The sequence below is a fragment of the Hibiscus syriacus genome, unplaced genomic scaffold (assembly GCF_006381635.1).
Source record: "Hibiscus syriacus cultivar Baekdansim isolate YM2019G1 unplaced genomic scaffold, ASM638163v2 tig00016106_pilon, whole genome shotgun sequence".
In the NCBI taxonomy this organism is placed as follows: Eukaryota; Viridiplantae; Streptophyta; class Magnoliopsida; order Malvales; family Malvaceae; genus Hibiscus; species Hibiscus syriacus.
Genome location: NW_024062382.1, coordinates 1,055,541 through 1,075,199, shown reverse-complemented (window position 1 = coordinate 1,075,199; position 19,659 = coordinate 1,055,541). Strand labels below are relative to the sequence as shown.

Here is a 19,659-nt window from a genome sequence, read left to right as displayed (position 1 = left end):
AAGTAGATGAATTGTTTTGAGAAATATTTTCTTTTTTAAGCATTTAAGCTTAAATTTTAAAATTAAAATTTTATTTTTCTAAATTTTGATTTTTGAAATCTCAAAATAATTTTTCAAAATTTCATTTTGCTTTTCAAAATTCAATTTTGCTTTCAAAACCAAATCATTTTAAATTTTAAATTTATAAATTAATTTTTTAAATTTGGAATTCATGGTCTCAAATTTCAAATACAATTCATCATAGGTATCTTGTAACTCTTTAATGAATAAGAATTTAAATCACTAGAGTTAGAAGTTATCCTTGAATCTTCTTCGATGGCCATGAGACATAGGTTGGCTACTTCATCTTCATCTTGGAGTTTTCTTCATCACTCCAAACAGTCACAAATGTAATACCCCAAATTTTGGTTAGTGACCAAAATGTAACTTTTGAAGTTTGGTGGCCAAAGTATAAAACTTGGGAAAAAATTAGGGAATTAAGTGATAAATTTCCTAAAAAGAATTCTATTCCATAAATAGATGGTTTACTCTTGAGAGTGGGGTTTTATAGAAATCATATTTTTGGATTTGGAATTTTAGTAAAAAAATTAGAAAAGGGGTAAATCCCAGTAAGGAATCGGTAATTCAGATCGAATTGGAATTTTACGAAAATTTGAAAGATGTTATAAAATGGTTGGAAATATTATTTTAATATTTTAGATCATAGAAATTTGGTTTGGAAATGTGCAATTTTTTAGATTTAACCGAAACAGTGGAATTTAGTGACTAAAACACAAGTTTTAAAAATTTCATGGGAAATTTCGTAAATTAAAGTCAAATTAATTTATCTTTGACTTTGAAAGATGATAAGGATGAGGTTTTTGGTTTTATGGTGAATAGGAAGATTCTTTAAGGGTATTTTGGTCTTATCTCAATTAAATGAATATTTTATTCATTTATGGTGGAATTAAATGTAAACTAATATGAAATGCACCCAATATTTCATCCAACTTGCTCATCTTCTTCTCCAAACTGACGTGGGTTTCTCCAAAGGTGAGAGAAAGCTTCAGTTCAATTTTTAAGAAAATTTATTAGGATTTTGAGTATGTCGTAAAATAGAAAATTGTATATGCGAAAAACGCTATCATTTGGTACCAATATTGCATGATAATCTTGATGGTGTTCAAAGATCCCAAATTCTATAATTTGTGTTCATATAAGGGATCATTAAATTAATGATGGATCTTGATGTTTGTGAGGTAGCTGATTCATATTCAAGCATGTATGATGATTAGAACATGCTTAATCTTTCTAGAACTTGTTCTTTAAGTTTCGTCCATGGATTGTTTAAGTGAGAAAAATTATGGAAAATTATATAAGGGTTGGAAATGATGATGGAAGTATTCTACAAGCCTTAGAAAAATTTGGGGACCATTTTGTAATTTTTGAACAGTAGGGGATCAATTCGGCAATTTTGGAAAATTGATGGGTTATTGTGTAAGTGTTATATAATTGATGTTCTATGCTAGAAATTGCATTTGGGAATTAAAATGAGTGTTAGAATGTGAAATTTGATTTTTTTTAGAAGTTTAGAAAGTTTGGTGATTATAATGCAAATTTCTAATTGTTTGGGAGTGTTTATTGTAATTATGTCTTTGTACGGGTACTTGTTTGATAATACTTTAAATACTGGAATTTTTGTATTGAAATTTTAAGTGGTAAAATGGTGAATGACCATTTTATATAAATTGGAAGAGTTGGTTCCAATGTTAAAATGAATTATTAAGTATTGAGTATTTTGATAGAAAGTGAGTTTCAAGTATATTATGGAGTTGTTATGGGATATGTTTATGTTAGTACAATACTAACATATGTATTATTATGAATTTGTGATTTATACAGCTCGTGATTGATTTGTGACCGAAGCAAGTCAAATAGAAAAGGGTTTATTGTGGACAATAGTGAGGCACATATATTTTTGAAAGATATAAAGTGTCAAAGTGAGTGCAATACATGCATGACATTTATATATGGATGTTTTATACATCATTAGGAAGACTTGGGATAAGTCAACCTTGTTAATATCAGCATGATATTATGTTATTTTTATAACTTCGATATGACATTGATATGTCATGGTGTGAAATTATAATGCATTGATCATGAAAAATGAGATATTTTACCATTAATGTTTTCGAGTATGAATTGCCCAATGTTAAATATTGATAATATACTTTTCCATGGATGGATCAAATAAAATAGACTATATGCCCAAGTAAGTCATTGAGGGACAGGGTATAGTTGGCATGCCATAGAGTATAGCAGCTGCAGGTTTATATTACACTATAGTGTGTAAGGACACTAAGTGTATATGGTGGGAACGACCTTATGTTTAATACACTTCGGTGTATATGGTGGGCATGACCTTATGTGTAATACACTTCGGTGTATATGGTGGGCACAACCTTATGTGTAGCACTACGGTGCAAATATTACTCGAATGCCCAGGGTCCTCAGGGTTTTATACTGGGTTATTGTCTATGGTTTATGGTATATTGGTTAATAAATGGTAAGCATGCAAATAAGCTTACGAGCTTATGGAATAAATCGCAAGTATATTGGCAAGAAATTTTATATCCAGTTATATTATTTTGATCATGGTAACATATTGGATATGTTGGTAACATGATTTTATGGCATTTGATTTTGACATTGAAATTCATGCATGAATTGTATTGCACTGTTTATTGTTTTAATTGCCTCACTAAGTTTATACTTAGCGTGTAATGATTTTCACGCATAGGTAAAAAACTTGTAGTGGAATAAAGAGTTCAAAGCGTCATCATCATCTAAGAGTATATTTCAATATCAGTAAGGCATCCTATGATGTAATGTTGACTTTATCAGTGGCATGTACTTATTAATGTTCTATTTGTTTTGTTGAACATATTTGGAAACAAAATTGTAACTTTATAGTGATGAAAGGTTAAGTTTTTATAAATTTTATTTTATATATATATATTTTGTTGAAAATATTGTAGTCGTTACTGTTCACCTTATGTGATTACACATTTTAAATTTGATGTTTTTGTGCATCGGTACACTGTTCACATTACTGTAGCAGTGCATCGGTACACTGTTCACTGTTCATGGTACTATTCATAAAAAATATTTTGTTTTGAATTTGTTATAATGAAATATAATTCATATGATATGATATTTTTATAATATCATTTATCATTTTAAGAAAATAAATTTTAAATCACTTTTGAGAGTTGGAAATGGTTTTAGAAATTCGGGTGACATCTATAATCTATATAGGTATAATTTTACGGGTTATGGGTGTTACAACAAATGTCTTCTTTTTTTTGTTCCCTTTTTCTTTATAAGAGAACATTCATATTTGAGATGTCTCGTTCTTTGGCATTGAAAGCACACCGAAGAACCCTTCTTCTTACTCGATTCATACTTCTTTTCTTCTTTCAATGTCATGAATTGTTTGAATCTATTGAAGAGCTTGGTCATTTTTTCATCTTCATCCACCTCTTTATTTGAGTCTTGATTACTTTCATTGGTGGATTTGAATGTGATTCCCACCTCCTTCTTTTTCTTGTTCTTCTCTTCTTCTTCCTTATTCTTTTGGAGTCTCACCTTGCGAGTGAGTAATGATTCGATGAGCTCATCAAGGATGTATAACTCTAAATCCTTGGCTTCTTAGATGATGGTTGCTTTGCCTTTCCAAGTTATAGACAATGACACAATCATCTTTCTCACTACTTCTTCATTGAGAAAGACATTCTCAAAGTTCTTCAACTCGTTGATTTTTGAAGTGAACTAATCAGACATTGTCTTTATATCTTCACCGGGCTTCATCTTGTTGGTCTCGTATTTGAGAGTGAGAATGTCAATCTTGGACTTCTCGACTTGTCTTGTTCCTTCATAGGTCACCTCCAACTTGTCCCATATCTCCTTAGCATTAGAGCATGAAGATACTCAATTATATTCTTCCGGGACAAGTGCACAAAAGAGAATGTGCATGGCTTTAGCGTTAAGTTTAGTGAGCTTCTTATCTTCATTGGTCCACTCCGACCAGTTTCTTGGAGGGGTAGGAAAACCGTTAACGATTGCATCCCAAATAGCAAGATCGGTGGTTTGAATGAACAAACTTATCTTATACTTTCAATAGGAGTAGTTGGCACCATTGAAGTATGAAGGCCTCGTGATGGAGTGAGAATCCTCGAAGTAGTATGAGCTGGAACTTGAAGTTATCTTATCAGTTGCATCAGGAATTGATAGAGCTTATTCAAGAATCATCTCAAGAGGTTGTTAAACCTTCCGATGAGTATAAATCTGATACCAATTGTTAGGATGTAACCCCCACAGACTGATAAGGGTAACTAGATCCGATCCGGGGTGTCACATTTGGGCCATTGGAGCGACACACTATAAAAATAGCAGAAAATTTAAAACTTTTATTGAAACGTGTAACTTATAAAATCAGTTGTCACAATTTAAAAATAAAACAGATTTCCAGACTCGTATATAAATCAAAATACAATTACATACCCCCTAGTCACATGTACCGTACTCTACAAACAACGCCGGAAGAACTCCCTTACTGAAGTCGATAGATGCACTGGTATAATTCTTTTAGCCTGAAAAGATGAGTAATAGAGTGAGCTTTGGAAAGCTCAGTAATACAGAACTACCAGATGATGCTGATGAACGTGCAGATACAGATAAATATTTATATATCCTTATTGTTTCCGAACATTTACAAACTTTTATGCTGAACAGAGTTCCTACTGATATTTCAGGTGGTAACGGACAATGAGCTTTCAGTTCAGAGAAATATTTCGGATGACTGAGTTCAAGAGATCAGAATAGGTTATCTAATGTGTTCCTGTAAAACCAGTAAAAAGATACAGATCTTTTAAAACATATATATATATATATATACCCTCATCCCATCACATCAGAATGTGTAGGTTCCCCAGAACCATACACCCAACCCAACACATCATATAAGGCCCTGAGCACAAAGCTGAGGAACCTGCGAAACTTCTTCCTTCAACAATACCCCCCAATTAAAACATTTTCCGTCATTAAACGAAGATATCAGAAATCAAAACAGAATTCAGAACAGATATCATAACAGAATCCATATCAGAAATCAGAACAGAATTCAGGTCATGTATCAGAATAGAATTCAAGTCGGAAATTAGATAAAATAATTATATGATTAGGGAACACACCAGAGTTCACAAATATTATTCAGAGGTACTGGATAATCTTAGCAAGTAGAGAAACACGAATTTTCAGTATACCGATAGAATGTCGGAATTTAGAATCACTATTGTAAAAAGTTCAATAACTGACGGAATCATCAGTTATTCAGAATGTGAATTATCAGGATCATATCTTATTCGGACAATTTTCAGAAGTTGTACTAATCAAAAGGGTATTCAGAATCCTTTACATCCATGTCAATTGATCGGATAATCGAATAACTTGAGAACGAAGATTCAGAACCTTAACAATTTATGTCCACTGGTCAATTCATTTTCCTTCCAGTGTATTTACTTTTTAATACCACAAATTCTTTTTCATAGATCATCTTCAGAATCATCGCTGAATAGATCTTCCAATGATCTTTATTTCATTTCCAAGCTTCCACGATATCATGAAATACTGACGTGCTTGATTTTTAGTTCATGTTCCATAAGGACAGTACATCTTATAAACTAATCAGAATTTCCAGACTTATCCAATTCACTTACTTAATCCTCAATCATTGAGGTTACTTAGCTTATTTAGCAGTCAAGCCCATTCCAGTTACCTTGGGGTTTTTCAGAGTAATTTAGACGTTACTGAATTTTAGATACATGTTGTACTTCCGTTCCATTTAATTTGGTCTTCATGGTTGATTTGTCGAACAAACGTCCAATTCATAGTACTGAATGTGATCTAGAGTTGAGCTGAGCTAAATACTTCCAAAAATTTTCATCGAGCCAAACTTGAGAGGACGAATATGTATTCCAGTAATATATATGCCATTCAGGTATTGACATAGCTTTAGGGTATCCAATCATTCCTGAGCTTGGTGATATTCTTGGATCATTTCCATTACATGGGTATTTTGGTCATTTTACATATTCAACGTATTTAAATCATTTCATTCCGTCCGATCTTACTATTAAATTCAATCTTATCATTTTATTTCAGTCCTTTCGAACAATTATGACAACAGAACACCCCGACAAATTATTCTTCAGGTATTTACTCATAACTCGGATATTTATGGGTCAAGTGTCTTCTCAGATTTTACAAACGGAATATCAGGAAATTTCCTGAACTAAGTCAAGATCTTAACAATCAAATCCGTACTTAATCGAGTTAAATACGAATCCTCAAAGTATTTTCTCATTCAGGGTCAACTTGGACTATTTTACCTCTCAAAGACATTTTTTTAATTTCTTAACCAGATAATTTCGATATTAGCTCTTAACGAAAATAATTATAATTTAGAGATCCTATGATTAATTGCTTTCATGAACATTCTCTTATCTTGAAATGATTCCTTGATAGAATTCTAATATCTTGCACAAACCCTCTAGGGGTTAAAAACCGATTATCCGTATTTCCTAAGCAAAATCTAGCATTTCTTAAACACATCTATAGTTTTATCATATCAATATATCCTTTTAGAGTTATTAATCAACTTTCAGGGATAATTCTTGACATCTTACAACTTAAGGGTATTTTTGAAATTTTACCCTACCAGAGTATTCTCATAATTTCTCATCCAAGTACCTTTAACATTTAACCTTTAATGACATATATTATAAGCTACAAATCCATGATAATTCCTTTATCACTAATAACAGAACTCATAATATAATTCTAACAATCCATCAATTTCTTATATTAATCAGCTGAACTATAATCAGTTACCAAATTTCTATTGTATTCGAATCGAGTGTAGAAATTCATTAACTACCCAAATGAGACCAATATTATCTTAATCATGCATTTACCAATATTCACATGTTCATAAAGCATAAAGAGGTAGTAAAATATTACCTCGGTTTCCGTACAATACTGATCGACCATAAAAATTCCATTTGAACGCCTTGGATCTTCAATTCAACTTCCAATAATTCCTCAGATACATATCAACATAAATTATATCAAAAACAGAGCATAATTACGATAAACGGATCGAATCAGGTGATAAATTAGTGAAAAATAGCTTACCGGGTTCGAATTTGGCGAAACGGACTTCAGATTCGGATTCAGGACGTCGAAAGCATAAAATATGACTTTTCGGAAATTTGGAATTTTTGGTCAAAATCAAAGTCAACGGGTTTGACCGGCAATTTCGAGTCCTTCGGGTTCGAATTTCGAAAAACGAACTGCGGAATCGGATTTGGAACGTCAAAAAATGTCAGCATAGGTATACTCGATCAAAGTAAAAGGTCGTTTAATGCCCGGTCAAAGCCTGTCAAAGTTTTGGTCAACAGTGATCAACGCCGGTCAACGGTTAACGGGTCAACGGGTCGGGTCGGGTCAACGTGTTGGGTCGGGTCGGGTTATGACCAGTCAAAAAAGAGCAAAATCGGTCAAACCGGTCATTTTTTCCTTCCCCACGCACAGTGGCGGCGCGTGGGGGCGCGTGAACAGTGCTAAATTCCCGAAAAAATTCCTAAAAATTATTTTAAGCGATTTCGAGATACTTACAAAGCTCGGTTCAAATTTTTGAACGGCAGAGAGCTCAATTTCAATGAATCGGAAACTTTGACCGCTTCACCTCCTCACGCGACGCCGTCGACGGAGACCAAGGATGACACCGGCAGACTCAGAACGATGCAAGGAACACGATGGTGTGGGAGGTGTCGTAAACGGGTGCTCGGATCGTCGTGAATCGATGAAAAACCAACTGAAATCGGGTTATTATCGATGATACTTCCGACTGAAATTAACGACGAACGGCGACGACTAACGAGGAAAGGTTTGAGGGGTTTTGTTCCTCGCTCGACAACGAACACGATGGTGGTTTCGGCTCATCGATCGGAGGTCGGACGATGAGTAGATCGGAGTTGAAAGAAGGGTTGTTGGAGAGGGAAAAACTGGAAAGCCATTCTGGAAACTGACGGGGGAGAGATTTATAATTCAACATATATAAAAAATGGTTAAATCATGGGTTTAGTCACTCAATTTCCTGCACTTCTTAAAACGATCTGTCAACTTGAAAATTTTACAATTTAATCCCCAATTTCTTCCAAAAATACCAATTAAATTCACCACTTTATAATTTCTTAAATTTAGCCCCTAAATTAGGGTGTTACATAGGATTTGGAGCTCTATGAAACAACTGAAATATATAGCCAAGAGGGGGTGAGTTGGCTTTTCGAAAAGTTTTGGAAATGGAGGAATAAAGATAAACACTAGAAACAAGATTTAGAGTGGTTTAACTTCTTTAATGAAGTCTACATCGGCTACCTTAGCTTTACACTAAGGATTTCTAACAAATTCACTAATTTGTTTTTCTTTTTCTAGGCTCAAGAGTAACCTTTTACAAATCTCTATCTTTTCAAAGGATAAAAATTGTGTAAACAAAAAAACCTCTAAAAGGTATGCGTTTACAATTTAAGCTCACAAAAACACTTGTGTACAAGAGAAAAGGAAAAACAAGATTGAAAGAGTTTTTCTGTTGATGTGGATTGCTTTGATAGTTGTAACCTTCTTCAAGTGTCCTCAACTTGTTTTTGTAAGTTAGAATGAGTTTGTAGTCGTTTCTAGCCGTTGGAGAGATAATTGCTACAAAATAAAACTGCCCAAATCTGGGAGTATCGATACTCGGGATAGGAGTATTGGTAGTTCCCTTGTAACTTTTAAATAAAATAGTCATTAATGATCATTGAGCTAGGTGAATATCGATACTACTACGTAAAGTAATATCGATACTCCTTTAAGTATCAGTACCAATTTTACCTGCTAGAATATGAACACCTTTGAAAACAACAGGCAGTATCGGTACTACCAAATGAGTATCTATATCTCTCTTATCTTCGGTATCGATACTACAAGAACAATATCGATAATGTTCATACGATATCGATACTGTAAGAACTGTATCGATACTGGTTATCCATAAAAATAATTTGTGTTCAAATTCTTGTTTAATGAACTTTGAATTATTTTTAAAAACTTTAAATAAATTCAATCAAGTCCAAAAACATTTTTGACCTTAATTTGTTATATTAAAATAGGTTCAACAAAATGTAAATAGGCTTTTATTTTAATGGATTTGTGTTATACATGTGTATATTTGACTTCAAATTCTTGCCGAACTTCATGGGCTCGCTACAGCAGTTAACATGGCTCAAGATGAAGGATGAAGAAACGTTGCTTTTGCGCTTAATTCTACCGTTGTCGTGAACAAATTTCATAGTCAGTCTGTTGACAATTCTACTTTAGGGATTCAAATGCAGTCTATTCGCTGTAATTTTGTTAATTTCAACCAAATGTAATGTATTTGTACGTAGAAAAGCTAATAGAGTGGCTCATGCAGTCCATCCTACAAAATTTTATTAGCATACTGACCATGCACAAATATCTTACAGAAAAGGAAATTTTAATCTTCTTTTCAACATGATATTACCGGCTGATGTTGAGTGTTGCCACTTATGGCAATATGCATTATAGAAACAACAATCGATGACAAAACATGCAATGTTAACCGACAAAGCTATCAGGACGTTTTAACAAGGAAATAAACTAAAATAAACAAGAAAAAAGGAATAAACTTTTGTTAAATCAAAGTCTAATTCAAAGTTTATAGACAAATTAACTGCAATATGCATTGTTCTTTACCCAAAAACCTCTAATCCAATCTAAAATGTGCAAAGCAGAATATGATGCTTAGATTGCTTGCACCTGCAGCTGCATACAATAAACACACATTCTTGCCTGTTGAAGATGCTGCAGAATCAAAGGGTAGAAAATTGTTTGTTTTGCATTAGATAATGTACACTTAAGATCCCAGAGAACTCGGGTTTATAAACGATATATGACGCTGTTTTACGTAAACAACCTGCCTCACCTCCATCGCCAGAGGGTTTGCTTCAAGCAAATCTACCGATTAAAATCGATGTCATGATACATGAAGGTTTTGAATTTCAACTTGCAGCATCTTAAGTGTTTCTCTCACGTTTGATAGTTCATCTTTTACCTCTAGAAGTTTGTCCAGTCTATTTTGCGCAGCATCTCGATAGGGCTCCACGATAATTCTTACAAAATTTTCCAAATTCTCGGTGGTTTCTTGTAGATCCTTTTGCATTGCATCTTCAAGCTCTCGTCCTAATGCAGTTGCCGTCTTGTTCACCTTTTCTATTATTCCTTGTCTACGTGCTGGGAAGTTTGAAATGGCTATATACCTATCATAAAAGTATTTAATGTATAACTGATCAAAAACATGAAACCTATTCTGAATTCTTAATGTCAAAAGAAAGTCGAATCCGATACCATACAGAACGAAGGCCAGTGAGCAAGTTACAGGTCACTCGAGTATGAAAGGCGCTACAATCAATATAGTACGGATAGTCATCTTTTCTCAAAAGATTCCTTATAAAGCCAGCCTTCACGTGCATTATTCGATTGTATGTAGCATAAATCAAAATTCATTAATAAAAGTAACCCATAGAGCAATAAAAAGACGGCTCCTATAACCGACACTTGAAATAGACGCTCGATTTTTACATGGCGTAGATCATGAAGAGGTCTAAGCCATTAACCCACTTGTGCATCAGCAAGTGCAGGACCAAGCATGTCATTCTGAACTCTTGAAGTGGCTGGCAGTGTTGCAGACGAATCCTCGAGTAAAAATGAGGCAATATCAGGATTCGATAACTGTAAGGTAGATTCTATGAGCTCCAGAATTTGTGATTTTGTAGCATCGATCTGCAATACTACGCCCAAGAATAAACCATATATTTATATATATACAAAACCAAGTACGAAACAAAGTCATCTGTGCCGACTAAAAATATTAGTTTTTCTAAATTTGTACAACAGATAAGGTTTGTCTTCTCCAAGAGATACTTTCATCTTCCATCTTGATTACATACTCTTTCACGCTATTAACAATTTCATTTATAGAAGCCAAGTCCTGCTCTGCAGACTCGCAGTTTTTTCTATTAAGAGTTTCACAAGCAGAAAGTATTTGCTCAGCAATTGCAATTGGTGTTCCAAGTTTGAGCTTCATTCTCTCCATTACTAGTTGATCCATCTAAAAAACTGTACAAGAAGTTTTCAAGCTTGTAAAAGCTACTGGTTCTCCAATTTGAATCAGTGACTGCTACTTCTCTATGTGTTTTCCCAACACCAGATGTTGCCGAAAGCTTTTCTTCAAGAACAGATCGTGCAGCCACTGGATATAACGTCACATCTTCTGTGTTTAGCAACTTTTTTGTATTATCTTTGATGAATGAAATTGCTTCCTCTAGCTGCAAACAACAAAGATAATGTATATAAGACCCGAAAGGTGTCGTAGTGGGTCAATCTAAATGAGTTAACTAACTTAAAATTATCATCAATTATCACTGGGAGGTAAGAATTAAACCTCTTGCACATTCTTATAAAGATCAGCTTTGTTCAACACAAACATGATTTCTTCTTCCCTTGCAGCGTATAATAACGAAGAAAAGTAACCTGAAAAAAAAAACGAAAAAAGAGCATATGCAAGTGAAATTCAGCTCACAAAAATTATGAAGCCAAATCGAAATCATTTATGGGTAGGGAAACATTTACCAAAACAGTATTATTAATTCGTAAGCCATTATTCATTTATCTCTCAACTAGCCTTATAGTATTAAGTACAGTGATTCTAGGCAACAGCAGCATCGATTACAGAAGTCAGTGCCCCTGGGGTTTTAACTTAATTACCCGACAAGAAATTGAGAACAAAAAGAAGCATGTTATGCCACATAACGTGCACTAGTCTTACCTCACTCTCAGTTAGTGGGCGATCTGCAGAAATAACAAGGAGCAAATCGACACGAGGCACAAATTCCTCTGTTAGACGCTGTTGCCTTTGAAGAATCACGTTTGTCCCTGGTGTGTCAACAATATTCATCTGCTTGCAAGAGGAATTATTAAAAATTAGTCAAGAAAAAAACTATGATGGAACTGAAACATATTTCCGAGAAGAGAAAAAAAGACATGAGGAAAGTAAGCAACAGTTATTAGCTACCTACATTGTGTCTTCTTTCACTGAACTTTTCAATTTATCAACCTTCCTGTCATTGATTTTCATCAGTTATGCTTTCTGATCTTCAGCTCAGATCTCAAATTTTCATTTTTTTTATGGGTTACAAGCTCATTTTTAAGCACCTAGTATTATGAAAATTGTGGCTAATTATTCTCTTTTATTAAGTAAAACTGTTATTGGCTCATTCCGATGTGAATAATAGAACCTTCACAATGTTTAATCATGATCACATGTCATATCGAAGAATCATGTACAATCCATCAAAACAGATTCTAGAACTTCTAACTCAGAAGTACGAAGCGGAAAAGCCAAAAGGACTCACTTCTTTAAGGATTGGGGCAGGAAGGTAACATATTAGTTGACCATCTGGGTGCCTTTCACAACACTGCATGTCCTTGCCATCCAACTCGGAGTAGCGCAAGAAAGTGATTTCGTTAGTCGTAGGAATAACCCCCCCAGTGAGGCATCTTTCCCCAAGAAGAGCATTAATGACAGTGGATTTTCCAGAATTGAACTCACCCTGACCAATCAATATACAACATATCATATTATATTTATGAGCAAGTCATGAGAAAGCCAAAATAAAAAATTAACATCATCAGGCAAAATTCTTATGCATGAGCAAACCAACAATTTCCATGCAATGGTTAATTTCTCACTGCAGAACATATTTCTTTTCCTTGGTCAATATAATGTCAATATCATAGAGATTGAAAATATTGTTGATCGATTTTTAAAATTATGATCAGGGAATATTCATAACGAAACAGTAAGAAAGATAAACCAAACACACACTCTGACACAAGTAATCAATTGATTCAAATAAAAAATACTAATAGAAGATTCTAAGACAATTGAGTAGAGACATCCCATCAAATATGATCAAGAAGTAAGATTGTTGGTTTATCATTAAAACCGCAAATAAAAAATAACTAAATAAGAATGAAATTCCAGTATTCGACACAGAAAGGTAAACTTGTAACAAGAAAAGCCATGGTAATGAACTAATGGACAGTGGGAAAAACACGATGGCCATCAAAAGAGACAGACAATAAGCATAGCAGAAAAGGAACACAAAGTTAACATATTTGATTCCTAGTAGTCATGTGAAGTTCCATTAATCTAACTGCCAACATGATACGAACACGTTTCCTGAAGCCACTGAGAGAACTAATGAGATATACACGAGGTAGCATACAAACCGAGACTCAAGACATAACTTAAGCATTACTTCATTTTCTATTTCCCTAAATAAAAAGTGAATAGACGATAAATGCTCATTCTATGGGTATATGTTTTCAAATAAAGAGATAGGCATTCATTTGAAATTTAGGGCCAATACCAATGTAATCCCAGCAACCAGAGTTTGTTGAAGTTCAGCACACAATTACCACTATAGCCAGTAAAAACGGCTCATCAATTTGAGCAACGGCATCGATAAGAAGTGAAATCTCCTCCATCTGTCATTTAAAACACGCAGATATTCAACAAAAAGAGTAAACAACTAAATAATTGATAATATCGTAACCATTACGGAAAATAACTTCAACTACCAAAAGCTTAACTAAAAGATCACCAGAGGTGCAGCTTTCTGGAAGACATTTTTTGCTTCAGTTAACACTGAGCTCTCCTTCTCGATAAGTTGTTTCTCTCTATCCTCCACATTAATAAAACCTGCCACACTCGTTTTCTGATGATAGTCATGAACGATATCTGCCGGCATTAGTTCATTGAAGCTCTCATCCTGAGGTTTGTAATTATCAAAAAAACTTGCTCAGAACATCATCGGTAAACAAACTCAAATCTTCCAATGACAAAACTACACCACTAGCACTTGATTTAAGAATCTTCGACAATTCGGTATACGATGGCACCTCTGCTTGGGAACTATTATTAACAATAAAGATCGGTATCTTCACATTCTCATAAACAGACTTCATTGTCATACCGGCATGCTCTTCTTGACACACATCATATATAAGAAAATCAGCACCTTCAGAACTTGAAGCATTTAAAGCAGCATCTGAAGATTGCACGGTCCTAGCTACTAATGGTAGAAAGACAAAATCCGATTTCGAATCCATCATGGCGTTTCTTGCCACAATGGCAGGAAGGCCTGTAAAAGAAACAAATACAACGATGAGGGATATAAAAATCGATGTATTAGTGACGTGAGTGACAATTTCAACAGCGTGCTTTAGACTGACTTCAACTTAAATAGTCTAATGACATTGAATTAGCAAACTTTAGACAAAAAAACGAAAGAAAAGGAGGAACCCACCTTGATCGGAGAGGACGACACAACTGGCACCGACGGCGGCGGCAATGTCAGCATGCTCCGAGATCAAAAGATAAGCCCGGTCTTTAAGAACCGCTTTCAAGGAATGGGCAGCTTCATAAACCGCGCCACCACTTCCTTCGCCACCATTCAGCACTACAAGACCAACCCATTTCGAGATGGCCTTGTCAATGAAAGCCAGCGCATTGACGTCGGATAAGACATCGTCGGGGTCCAACTGGAGAACAAAATTAGGAAACTTGATCTCAGGACGCTTGTATCCGCCGGGGAATAGAGTTCTGGGACGCTGCTGGTTCTCAGGGCCTTGGGTACCAAGTTGTAAGCTGAAAGAGTTGTTGGAAAGGGATGTTTTCGTCGGAGGAAGAAAACGGCGGAAAGGAGATTTAGTATTGCAGGAGAATAAAGGAGGAGAAGGGCAGAAATGGAAAAGAGCAACGGAGGGAGAGGCCGGAAACCGGATGGAAAGGAAAGGGGTCATCGAAAAGGAAAAGAGGAAACTTTTTGTCGACCAAGTAATTTGGTTAACCGAGAAGAGAAATGTTTATGTTCTTATCATCCGGAGAATTTGAGAGGTGATGATACGAGTGAACCCAACTCCGATTTGCTAAACATAAAAATCTAAAAGATAAGCAAATCCAACGGTCCAATGGTCGAGGAAGTTCACTGTTTTTTATTTTGCTTTTTGGGTGCTTTTGAAAGAGAAAAATAAACCATGGGTGGAAGCAGCGAAACACATAATGATGATTTTTCGATTTTAACTAAATTAATTGATAGAATCGAATAAGTTGAATTAATTCGGTTTTTCATTGAATTAATTTGATTAGAGAACGGTTAATATTTTTTAATATTTAATTAATTAATTAAATTAATCAAATTAATTGAAATTATTAAATATTAAATATATTATATATTAAGGTTCTATTTGTTTCAAGGGAAATAGATTTCATGAATTTTATAAAATGAATTACCTGAATTTTTCTTCTGAAAATCATTTTATAGTGTGTGGATAACGTTGTATAATTCAGTAATAATTTTTTTTAAATTTCTTTATTATAAATATTAAATACAATAAATAATATTTTTTATTAACAAAATAATAATCTTATTTTTAAAATATTAGATTAATTTATTTAATATTAGTTATGTAAATATTATTATTGAAATATTATATCTATAATTTTATAAATAAAAATATTAAGATTATTATATTTTTATTAAAATAAAATTATTATAAATTTATATTAATTACTTATTAAAAATATTAAATTTCAAAATAATTATTATCTTAATTTAAAAAAATATTATAAAATAATAATTTGGATTAGTTGGTCAATATATCGGATAGTAATATTAATTCAAAAAATATGAAAAATTATAATATTAAAATAAGAATATTATATTATATTTTAAGGAGTATATTTTAAATTTTCGATAATTTAATAATATTATTTGTATGAAATTAATAAATAATATTAAATTTATTAATAATTTATTATATATTATTAAAATAAAAGTATAATAGTATATATTATGATAATATAATTATAATAATAAATATATAGTATTAGATTATTAAAATTATCAATAAATATAATTTAATTATTGATATTTTATTAAAATGATACTAAAAATAATATATTAATATTAAATATATAAAATAATAATATTTTAAGTGTTTATACTTTGAAGTGAAAAGTTCGTAAAATGACTTAGGGATTGTAAGTCTTTTCTAAAAAATACAAAGGAAATTCATTTGACAAAAAATAAATAAATTACATTGATAATTTTCCGTCAACTAAACACTGAAAAATGAGGAAACATTTTTCGAAAAATGAGGAAACATTTTTCGAAAAATCAATTACAAATAAACAAATAGGCCCTAAATACATATTTTAAAGTCAAACTTATTAATAATTAAGAAGCAATTATTTTTTAACCACGCTGATTAAATTATCAATACTTAATTAGATTTTAACCCAAAAAATATTTTATTATATTCAAATTAATTTATTTGAATAATTATTAAAAAAAATTGATTAACAGATTAAAATAATAAATTTTATTTGATCCAGTTAATATTTTTTAAAAATTCGATTTAGTCAACTGTTAAAGAAAAAAAAAAGTTTGATTATTTAATAGAAATTCGGTCAAAGAAGAAACGTGGTGAAACCTAAGATTTACGCAAATCCAGAAGATTTATTGGAGTACGAGGAGTATAAAATGTTGCTCAAGGATTACTTTGAAATGTAAAGAGATTATTGGATCGAAGAGTGGTCCGTCCCGTTGGTTCTCACCTTTGGAGTGTTCTTCGATTTTTCTGGTTTATTTTTCTTCGTCTTTCTAATCAAAATATAGACTGTTCTCTCTCTCTATAAATATATATATAAACAAATGCAATTTACTTAAAATATTTTAATAATTCAAATTTTACTGTACATTAACAAGTTTTCAGTTTCAGGAATTGATGAGTCCGGACTTGGACTTATAATGAAGAGAAAATAATCTCAGTGATCAAAAATCTCAGATAATATACGATTTTGATCAACTTTTTTTGGATTTACGAAAATGACCAACAAAATCGTAATGCGATCTCTAATTCGCATTGTGATCTCTACTATCACAAATTCGCGTTACATTTCGCGTTGAGATAGTCTACAGTTATCGTTGTGATTTTTCAAATTCGTTGCGATAGTCTACAGTTGTCGTTGCGATAGTCTACAGTTGTCGTTGTGATAGTTAAAATAAAAGATTTGTTTCTTAAGAATTTTCTCTAAAAAGATAGTATCCGCGCGGATGTGTCGGAGACACGTATTACCACGACCACGACCACGACCACGACACGACACGACACGACCCGACCCGACCCGAGACGGCGACGGCGGCGCGCGAGAGTCCCCCTTGTTCTCTATCACTCAACAAGGAAGTGAGAAAGTCAAGCCTTAAATACCATTCCCAATAGTATTTCTAATACTATGTGTGATTTGAGCATTACCAACACTTGTTCCCAATACTATGTGGGATTGAGCCTTAAATAGTGATATTATTTTTGAATATTTTGCTTAAAATTATAATAATCGCGATTGATTGTAGATTGACTTTTAATTATGACATATTTAATCGTATAATACTAATGCAATTGGTTGCTGATTCAGTTGTTTTAAGGTGCATGATTGTTAATTGTTTTCTGAATAATCACATTGTATTGGAAACAAGTGTTGGTAATGCTCAATCCCACATAGTATTGGAAACACTATTGAGAATGGTATTTAAGGCTTAGCTTTTCCACTTCCTTGTTGAGTGATAGAGAACAAAGGGGACTCTCGCGCGCCGCCGCCGCCGCCATCCGTCTCGTGGCCGTGGCCGTGGCCGTGGTAATGGTAATGGTAATACGTGTCTTCGACCGCGGATACTATCTTTTTAGAGAAAATTCTTAAGAAACAAAATTTTTTTTTTAACTATCACAACGAATTTTTGCAACGAATTTGGAAAATCGCAACGACAACTGTGGACTATCGCAACAACAACTGTAGACTATCGCAACGAATTTGGAAAATCGCAACGACAACTGGAGACTATCGCAACGCGATTTTCAACTATCGCAACGCGAAATGCAACACGAATTTGCGATAGTGGAGATCGCATTGCGATTTTGTTGGTCATTTTTGTAAATCCAAAAAAAATTTAATCAAAATCGTATATTATCTAGGATTTTTTGTCACTGAGGTTTTTTTCTCTATAATGAAACATCATATTTGAGTAAAGGCGTTGAACATTTGGTGCTTGCATATTCCAGTGCAGGATAGGACTCCGTTTAATGGTACATGATTGATAAAAGTTGGTCTTGTTAAAGCTGATTTTCTGGGAGATACCATAGTCAAGTAACTTTGACCATAACAGTCGTTATCGTTGGGGAATTCATAGTGGTGAGGGCGGATCGGATACAATTGGGTGTTGACCAACGACGTTGGAGGCATCGAGGTGATCCCCGCTATGCTTATCGTTGGCTTGATCGACTAGAGTGCACGTTTTCCAAGCAACATTGCGTGTTATATATTTATATTTTCTCTGTGTTTCTTTCTCGAGTAATTTGTAAAGAGAAAGAAAGGAAAAAGAGAGAATAGGAGCGGAAATGGAGGAAAGGGGGAAAGGGGGAAAGGGGGAAAGGAGCAGACCAGATAATTTAAAGATGGGAGAAAGAATCTGGGACGTTTATTTGCGGGAACATGGTCTCAATGAACTCCACCTCACATTTTATTCACTTTTATTTTATTTTTTAAGTGTCCGTTTGTTTCGATGAACGTTTTTCGAAAAATATTTTATTATAAAATAAATTATATTTTTTGAAAAATATTTTACGATTTTTAGAAGATGTAATTTAAATCCTTTTTACACTAGATTATTATTTTTTTAAAATATTTATTAGAAATATTAAATACAATAAATAATATTATTTATCATAAAACTTAATATTATTATTTTTAAAATATTAAAATAATTTATTTATTATTAAAATATTATTTTTATAATTTTATTAATATTGGTATATTTTATTGAAATAAAAAATATTATAAATTATATTAATTATTTATTTATGAAAGTAATAGTGTTATATTATATTTTAAAAATATTAATTGGTATATTTTAAATATATTTATTAAAATATTATTAGATTATTATATTAATATTAAATACATAAATAATATTATTCATTATTAATAATTTATTTTTATGAAATTATAAATTTTATTAATAATTTATTATATATTATTAAAATAAAAATATAATATCTTATATTATTATAATATAATTGATTATTTTATTATTATATTAAAAATATAATATAATATTATTAGAAGTATTAATAAATATATTTTAAATATTTTAATAATTAATATTTTGATTAAAATGATATTAAATATTTTATTAATATTAAATTCATAAAATAAAATTATTTTGAGTATCTATTCTTTGAAGTAAAAAGTTCGGAAAATGACTTACGAAAAATCAGACCATAAGTCATTTTCCAGAAAACACAAAGGAAATTTTGTTGACCAGGAAAATATTTTACGTTGACCAATCAGTTTTCCTCCAACCAAACACGAGAAAATGA

At 32.5% G+C, this 19,659-nt stretch overlaps 1 pseudogene; it reads right to left on the bottom strand.

The window, feature by feature from the left end:
• Nucleotides 1-10,135: 10,135 nt before the first annotated feature.
• LOC120208260 lies at nt 10,136-15,097 on the bottom strand (annotated as a pseudogene).
• Nucleotides 15,098-19,659: the final 4,562 nt, after the last annotated feature.